Genomic DNA, 8,961 nt, shown 5'->3' on the forward strand with positions numbered 1-8,961 from the left:
TTTAACCCGTGATCTTACCTGCCTTTTGAATTAGAGTTAGCGTGGGTCCCGCAAACTTTTGAGATGGTAAAACGTTCAGGTCGACAAAAGTGGTCAGACTCTTGGGATATAGAAAAAAATAAAATAAAATCCGCTACCCGGCGGTCTCATACCCCCATACCATCAGTCTCGTGACAAAAAAATAAATACGTTTGTTTCTAATATCTTCGTCAATTCGTCTTAAAATTAATATAGAAGAGATAAATTATAGACAACTATTATCCTTTAGAATAATGATTAACATATAAGAGAGATATTTATCTCGATTTTATCAAGATTTGAACTCCAGACATTATGTTGACAACCCTTTATGAGCTAGTCATTAGATCGTTCCGAGGAGACCTCATACGATCAGTCTCATGGTGGTAAAAGATGAATACGCTTGCCCTCAGTGTCTCCGTCAACCTGTCTCAGGGTCAACATGAAAAAGATAAATTACGAACGACTATTAACTTTTAAAATAATGATTAATCATACGATGGATCTCATGATCATATATGAGAAGATAAATTAAAAATTTATAATTAATGAAATAAAATATGAAATTATACTTGATTAACATAGAAGAGGACCTTTTTCTTTCTTGACTTTATAAAATTTAAATTCTTATACTATAATAATACCTTTATTCCGTACTGACGGACACAATTTTACCTGAGACATCTTTTACACTCTTTGAATATAACAAGAGAGGCGCACCGGGAGGATGCTAAACCATCACGCCATTGCCCACCTTAAAAATTCAAAGAAACTCTTTATTATAATTATCCGTTAAAATAATGTCTCCTTTCTTAAAATAGTGTCTCGATATTTTCTAAAAAAATATGCTTTTATAACAAAAATGATAATCCTTGTAAACTCTTATCCATCTAACACAAATATAAAACACTCTTATGAAGTAATAGTGAAACAGTCTGTTTTAAACGGTTAATTAGATATGTAAGGATTGAATTTTAATTATGATGTACTAAAATTTTTCTCCGGTGGTCATTTGTTTGAGTTTTCATTAAGACTTTCTAATTTATATGGAAATATTTTATAGGCAAACCCGTCATTTTCAAATTTAATTGATTTGAAAAATTGAACACATGAATTAAAAAATTTAAAAAAACACACATATACTCTAATTTGAAAAGGATCTTTACTTTTTTTTAAAAAAAAATTATTTATTTAATATAGTATCCAACAGAGAACTTTTATAGGTACAATCTTACTACTTTCATAAAAATAACAATATCTTCTAATAAGTTTGAATCTTATCGTACTCAATTAAGTTTAAATTTATTTTACAGAATGTGTAAGACGTAGGTGAAAAGTTATTGTATAAATATTAGAAATATTTTATTTATAGGTTTAAAAATAAGAGAGTAAAAAAAAAATAATATTCTAAAAGATAAAGTAAAATAAAAAATTTGTAATAAAAAGTTTGTGTTAATCAGTGTATAGTTAACTCTCTTTTTAATTATGAGTAATATAATTAAATTTATAATATAATAAAATTATATTGTAATCTAATTTATATAATTTTTATTATAATGATGATTATATTTTTTTTTATTTGATGTTTAATATTTTTTATAAGGAATGTAATTTGTATTATTATAAAATAATAAAAATATCTTACGACGTCGATGACCAACAACAACGGCGACCGATGATTGGCGATGGTGGTAATGACATCGATGGCCGATGACGACAATCGGTGTCCTACATGATGTTAACTTTATAATCTAAATTATAAAATTTTATTACTTTTTAATTCAAATTATATTATATTATAATTTTAAAATTATATCAAATAAAATAATGAATATTATAATATAATTTTAATTATATTACCATACAACCTCCTATCAAAGATAGCATAAATGGAGCCCAATTACTCCCCATCTCGCATACTACATGGTGTACCTTCACCTGTCTAGCCATTTATAAATTCGTATTTACATTAATGTTATACCACTTATTAGGCATTTCTTATATTAATGTTAGAGTAATGATGCTCGCCGCGAACTTGCTCCGCGAATTCGCTGCGCGACTGAGCTGGCATCGTTCGTGGCCAAGTCCACGTAGGACAAAAAAATGCTGACGAGGCATATGCCCCCGCTCTTCCTCAATCGCGACCCCGACCCATGCCCTAACTCTTCCTCATTCGCGACCCCGACCATTGCCCTAACTCTCCGCCGCCTCCGTTTTTTAGCGACCCACCCTCCCGTGCCCTGCCCTAACTCCCCTTCTCCTTCCCTCGCGCTAACTTAGCTGCGCCTCCTCCTTCTTCTTCCCTCCCCCTCCCAGAGAATCGAAGCCTTCTATATGTTTCGGCGCTGATCTCATCGTCAGTTTTGTGGAGTGGTGTGTGAAATCAGGCGTCCGCAAAGGACATCGCAGAGTACATCAACAAGGAGTTTGATAGCAAGTACGGTAAAATTCTTGAAGGGTTTTCATGTTTTTGTGGTTCCACAGTGTCATTTTATTTGGAGATTTGTGATTTTCATGTTCATAAGTGGATTATGTTTATGTTGAATTTTGTTTTTGATTCCAATCAACCATGGTATGTTGCTATGTTTTAACAACTTAAAGTTACTGATTAGGTTAATGTAGTTACATTATTTCATTTGGACTGACATTCGTCTCTTTTAATGTAGTCATTGTTTCATTTTTTTTTATTATGTCTCTGTTTTCTATTTATTTTTGGCCTTATAATTTTTTAAAAATAAATGTAGGTGAAGAAAGTATCATGAAAAAAAAAATGATTCAAATGAGATAAAGGATAACAATGACCATAGGGATCAAGACCCATCTCCATCTAGTGTAAATGAAGTTAAGCTTCCTGAGATTGAAATACATTTTCATCTGAAGAAGAAGTTCGTACATTTTATAATTCCTATGCTCAGAATGTTGGTTTCGGTATTTACAAATTAGGCGGTAGAAATGGAGATGATGGAAAGCAAAAATATTTCTCTATTGGATGTACAAAAAATGGTAGGAAAGTATTCCAAGCAAAAAAACATTTTATACCCTCGACCTTCTACCAAGACGAATTGCAAAACTAAGATTAATGTTGCTATTCGAAATGATGGGAACTTTGTGATTATTAGTCTATGCCTTGAACATAATCATATCTTGAGTCCTGGAAAGTCACGACATTTTAGATGTAATAAAGTATTGGATTCAGCTATAAAGAGAAAATTAGAGTTAAATGATCAAGCTGGAATAACTTTAAGCAAAAGTTTTCAATCATTTGTAGTTGAGGCTAGAGGCTATGAGAATTTGACATTTGATGAGAGAAATTGTAGAAATTATATTTCAGAAGCTAGAAGGTTGAGGTTAGGGGATGGAGATGTTGAAGCTTTGAGTACTTATTTTTGTCGCATACAAAGTAGGAACTCAAAATTTTTTTATGTGCTTGATTTAGATAGGGAATCTCGAATAAGAAATATTTTTTGGGCAGATGCAAGATGTAGGTGTTGGAACCCCAAGGTTGTTTTGGTGTGATCAACAAGTTAAGTTAGGTCCTGTGTTGTTCTAACCTTGTGTCTAAGTGTGCAGGAGCTTAGGAACACAGGTAGTCGAGCGGAAGATGCAGATAGCGAGAAGGACGGCAGTCCGAGGGACTAGGTGCTACGGAAGAGTACACTGACGGACGAGAAGGAAGCGCGTGGTGGTTCCGAGGGACGAAAGCTGGAGCGGAAGATTGCTCGGGGAGCAAGAGACGCAGCTAGCAAGAAGGACGACACGCGGTGCGTCCGAGGGACGAAGACTGCGGATGAGTACGCCGGCGGACGAGAAGGGAACACGCGGCAATTCTGAGGGATGAGAAGCCGGAGGGAAGCCCGCTCGAGAAGACTGGAAGTTGGATTCGGGTGAGCCCTATTCCGGATGACAGAGATCACCCAAGCGAGCGGAACCGAAGTTGAAGACCCGGACCGAGGCGAAAGAAGTCAACCGGAGTTGACTTAGGGTCCGGGGCACCCGGACCAGCCCAGGGCGCCCGGAGCAATCCGAGGCGCCCTGAGCAGCCCGGGGCGCCCGAAACCCCTTCCAGGCGCCCGGAACTTGAATTTTGACCAGAACGCGTCTAATGCGTTCTGAACGTTGGGGAATAAAGTTTTATCCTCCCAGGGCGCTCGGAACCCTTCCAGGCGCCCCGACCAAGGCTATAAATATAGCCTTGGTCCAGAAACTTTCCAACGAACTCTGAATTGTAATTCCAACGCTTGTAAGCTTTAGTCTAGAGTTGATCTTCTGTTTTCTGCACTTCAACGTTGTACGAGGCTTCTCCGCCTGAAGGAGTTTTTAGTGAGCTTAATCTTCCTTGGATTAACAACCACATCGGTTGTAACCAAGTAAATCCTTGTGCCTCACTTTTTTTTTTTATGCTTTTAATTTATCAGCTTACTTTATATATACAAGTGTCAGCTTAAAGAGTTCGAAGAAGGGTTGTTTGGTTTTTTATTTTACAGGACTATCCAACAACCCCCTTCTAGCCGACCGCAACGATCCTACAAGTGTTAGTTTAGTAAATTTGAAAAAATATTTAAAATAAATTCTAGCTAAGTCTTGTCCCTTGGAAGAATTAGATAAATTAAAAATAGCAAATGAAAAATTGAAACTTGAAAATGATTATTTGAAAATTAAAGTAGATAACTTGAAAAATTATGCATGTTCATCTAAAACCAATTTTAGAAGATTTAATAATTTAAATTGGTACTTTAAATATCACCCAGGACAAATTAAGAACATTTCAAGAAAATATGTCCCTAAATTTTTTTTGGTTAATCCAGTAGGCTGGAACCTATATTGGGTTCCGAAGTCATGCTTAAATTAATTTTAAAATTAAAATTAGCGCTTTAAGTGAGAAATTAAACAAAGAATTTCTTTATGAGTCTTTGTCAAGGAAGTGGTATCAGAGCCGAGACGCCTCAGAAGGACTAACCGCCGTCTGAAGCAACAAAGAGATGGTCAGACCAAGCATCCACCCACCGAAATTCGAAGGGGATTTCACCACTTGGAAAAAGCATATGCAGGTATTCTTTACCACCGATATTGAATTAATTTTAACAATGAAACTTGGCTTTGAAGCTCCAGAGGACAAGGAGATAAATCAATGGACAAAAAGGGAGTAGGTCGACTTCGTGGCGAACGGCAAAGCAGAATACCATCTGTTGAGCGTTCTTCCGCCTCAAGAAGTCAACATGATCGGTAAATATAACTCCGCAAAGGAATTTTGGGAGAAGTTCCTCGAGCTGCATGAAGGTACGTCCGAAACTAAGCTCGCTAGACGAGATCTGCTTCGCAATCAACTCACTAGCCTGCGACTTAGGGAAGATGAGACAGTCGCACATCTGCACTCCAGAATAAAAGAAATCATCACCGGACTCACGAATCTCAGAGAAAAGGTAAGTAACCAAGATTCGCTCAGGTACGCGTTAAATTCATTTCCGAGAAATTCAAAATGGGCATCACTAGTAGATGCTTTTTACATTTCGAAGGACTTAGAAAAAATTTCATTAGAAGAATTTTTTTCAACATTTGAAGTGCATGAGTCAAGATGTGTAGGAATGAAGGAGCCCAAGAACAGCGTCGCCCTCAAAGCTTCGAGAGACGAACCTGAGTCGGAATCTTCTCTCGACAACGAGGAAATGGTAATGATGGTAAGAAGATTCAAGAAACTTTGTAAATCTAGATCTACTAACCATCCGCAAGGGAAGAAGAAAAGGGCAATCCACTGCTACCACTGCGACGAAGAAGGGCACGTCAAGGACAACTGCCCCAAGCTAAAGAACTCAAGCATTTCTTTCAAACACTTGTACGCTCTCTGTAGTTAGCTTCTGTTTCCTGAGCTTCAACGTTGTAAGAGGCTTCTCCGCCTGAAGGAGATTGATAGTGCGATCATCTTTCTTGGATTAACAACCACCCCGGTTGTAACCAAGTCAAATCCGGTGCCTCTTCCTTTTCTTGCTTTTTCTTGTTTAAGTTAATTTTATGCAAGTGTTAGTTTAAGAGTTCGAGAAGAGTTGTTTTGCTTTTTATTTGAAAAAACAAACAAAAAATAAATTGCAACCTATTTAACTAATAGTTATGACATGTCATTTGCTCCATTTGTTGGGGTGAATCATCATGGTCAATCTATTATGCTGGGATGTGGATTATTATCAAGCGAAGACTCAACAACTTTCATATGGTTGTTCAAATCTTGGTTGACATGTATGCTCGGACATGCTCCAAAGGCTATAATCACAGACCAATGTCATGCCATGACAATTGCAATTGAAGAGGTATTTCCAAATTCGCATCATCGTCTGTGTCTTTGGCATATCATGAAAAAGCTTCCAGTAAAATTAGGTGGTCATGCTCAATACAAAATGATAAAGAAACAATTGAAAAACATTGTTTATGACTCACTTACAGTTGATAAGTGTGATGAGAATTGGTTGAAAATGATTGAGGAGTTTAATTTGGAAAACAATGATTGGTTGAAATCTTTGCATGAAGAACAGAATAGATGGATACCTATATACGTTAAAGATTGTTGGTGCAATATTCCCTAGGTCAAGGTTGACCTGGTTGACTAAGCTTGAGTCTTATTGTTTGGGTTTCAATGTTTGATAATACATGGGGATTGCAGGTGCAATTGTCCATGTGAGAAGATTGTGAAGAAGGAAATCCTGGTGAGTGAAGCTAGGTGAAAGACCTGGTGAGTGAAGCGAGACAGTTGGGGAATCCTGGTGAGTGAAGCCAGGTGAAAGACCTAGTGAGTGAAGCTAGGCAGAAGGAAATCCTGGTGAGTGAAGCCAGGTGAAAGACCTAGTGAGTGAAGCTAGGCAGTTGGGAATCCTAGTGAGTGAAGCTAGGTGAAAGTCCTGGTGAGTGAAGCCAGTCATATGAGAAGTCCTAGTGAGTGAAGCTAGGTAGAAGGGAAGTCTTGGTGAGTGAAGTCAGACACAAGAAAATCCAGATGGATCAAGGTTGATCAGACATCTGGTGTTGGAAAGTCCAAGTAGGTCAAAGGGATTGACCGGATATTTGGCACGAGGAAATCCAGGTGGATCAAGGTTGATTGGACACCTGGTGGAGATAAGTCCAAGTGGGTCAAGGATGACCGGACACTTGGCACGAGGAGAAAAGTTCAAGTGGGTCAAAAGTATTGACCAAACACTTGGTGAGGGAGTCCTAGCAGGTCAAGGATGACCGGATGCTAGGCATGATGTACCAACATGTCATGGTTGACCGGATGTTGGTGTAGGGGACTTTGGACTTGTTTTTGGGCAAAAATAGGAGCTGGATCGATCAGCCGATCGATTGGCTCATGCTCAATCGATCGGCTGATCGATTGGGTGAGTCCCCGCGACAAACCTTCTCCCAATCGATCAGTGGATCAATTGGGGAGAAGTGTCGCATGAACAAAAAGTCTGCCAATCGATCGGGTGATCGATTGGGAGTCTCCAATCGATCGAGCGATCAATTGGGAGGTGCGCTTTCACACATTAAGCCCTGAATCGATCAGCCGATCGATCCAGGCAATTCCAAAGAGCACAGAGGCACTTTGGATCGATCGATCGATCAATCCAAAGCCTCCCCAATCAATTGGGAGCAATCCAATCGATTAGGATTCGACCGTTGGCGCTGGATAAAGACGTTGGCGTGTGATTTCGTCGAAACAACGAGAAGATCTCTCTCAGCTTTCTTCTCTAAGACAACAGATCTTCACAGCGACTTCTCCACAACTCTCACTCTAGATCTTGAAGGTTCTTGGAGGCTTGTGCTGGTGCACGTCCAAGTCAAGAGGTGAGGAAGAAGCTAGGGTTAGGGTTTCTTGTGCATATCTTGTAAGCTTTTGCTTGTATAGTATTTCCCTTCCCTTTCTTCTTGTACTGTGAGCGTGTAGGGCTTCTTCGCCTTTGGTAGTTACCGTAAAGGAGTGATTTCATAGTGGAGGGTGCGTGAGTGTGTGGATCCTTGGACTAGTCACCTCTTCTTGAGGTGGATACCAAGTAAATTCCTTGTGTTAGCATTGTAGTTGTTGTTTCTTGTATTTTCCGCTGCACATCATCGAAGAAACAAAGCAACGAAGAGCACAAGATCGCGCCGAGCTATTCACCCCCCTCTAGCTACATTTCGGTCCCAACAAGTGGTATCAGAGCAAGGTCGTTCTTCACCGGAATCATCACCGGAAGGGGCAACAAGCTAGAGGGTGTAGAAGTTGGAGCAAATTTTATCAAGTCGAATACTTCATCAAATGGCTCAACTTTAAGATGGAATTCCGAGATGGACTCGGATTCGACACAAGGGTGCCTCCACCATATGTATCCACGAGTTTCGATTCTTGGAAATCAAGAATTAAAAATTTTCTTATGATAGAGATAGAGCAATGGTTTGCTCTAATGGAAGGCTTCAAATCTCCAACAAGTTCAAAGGGCAAGATCCTCAAAAAGAGCAAATGGAGTCAAGAGCAAATTCAAAAGAGCGAGGCAAATGATAAAATGACCAAACTTTTGGTCAATTTGTTGCTAAGCAATATATTGGCTCAAATTGGAGAATTTGAGGATTCTAAAGAGCTATGGAGCAAGTTGGCCAAGCTTCATGAAGAACCCTCCACTGTACCAGTCCAAGAAAAATCTAAAGAGGGTGACTCAATGGAGCAAGATCAAAGGGAAGATGATTTCGAAGTTGAGAGATGCTCAACTTCCGAAGAAGAGGTCCAAGAAGCTTCATCTTCAAAGGAATACAATGAAAAGGGCAAAGAGAGAGCATACTCTTTGTTTCATGTACAAGATGAAGATGAAGAAGCCTTCACCTCTAGGATTGAGAGGGAGCAATTTTCATTGACACCAGATTAAGAAGAAAAAGAAGTCTCCACATCCGGGTCCAGAGAAGAAGAGGATGAAGAAGCTTCCACCTCCACAAGTCAAGTCAAATCTA

Source organism: Zingiber officinale, chromosome 8B, assembly GCF_018446385.1.
Source record: "Zingiber officinale cultivar Zhangliang chromosome 8B, Zo_v1.1, whole genome shotgun sequence".
NCBI lineage: Eukaryota > Viridiplantae > Streptophyta > Magnoliopsida > Zingiberales > Zingiberaceae > Zingiber > Zingiber officinale.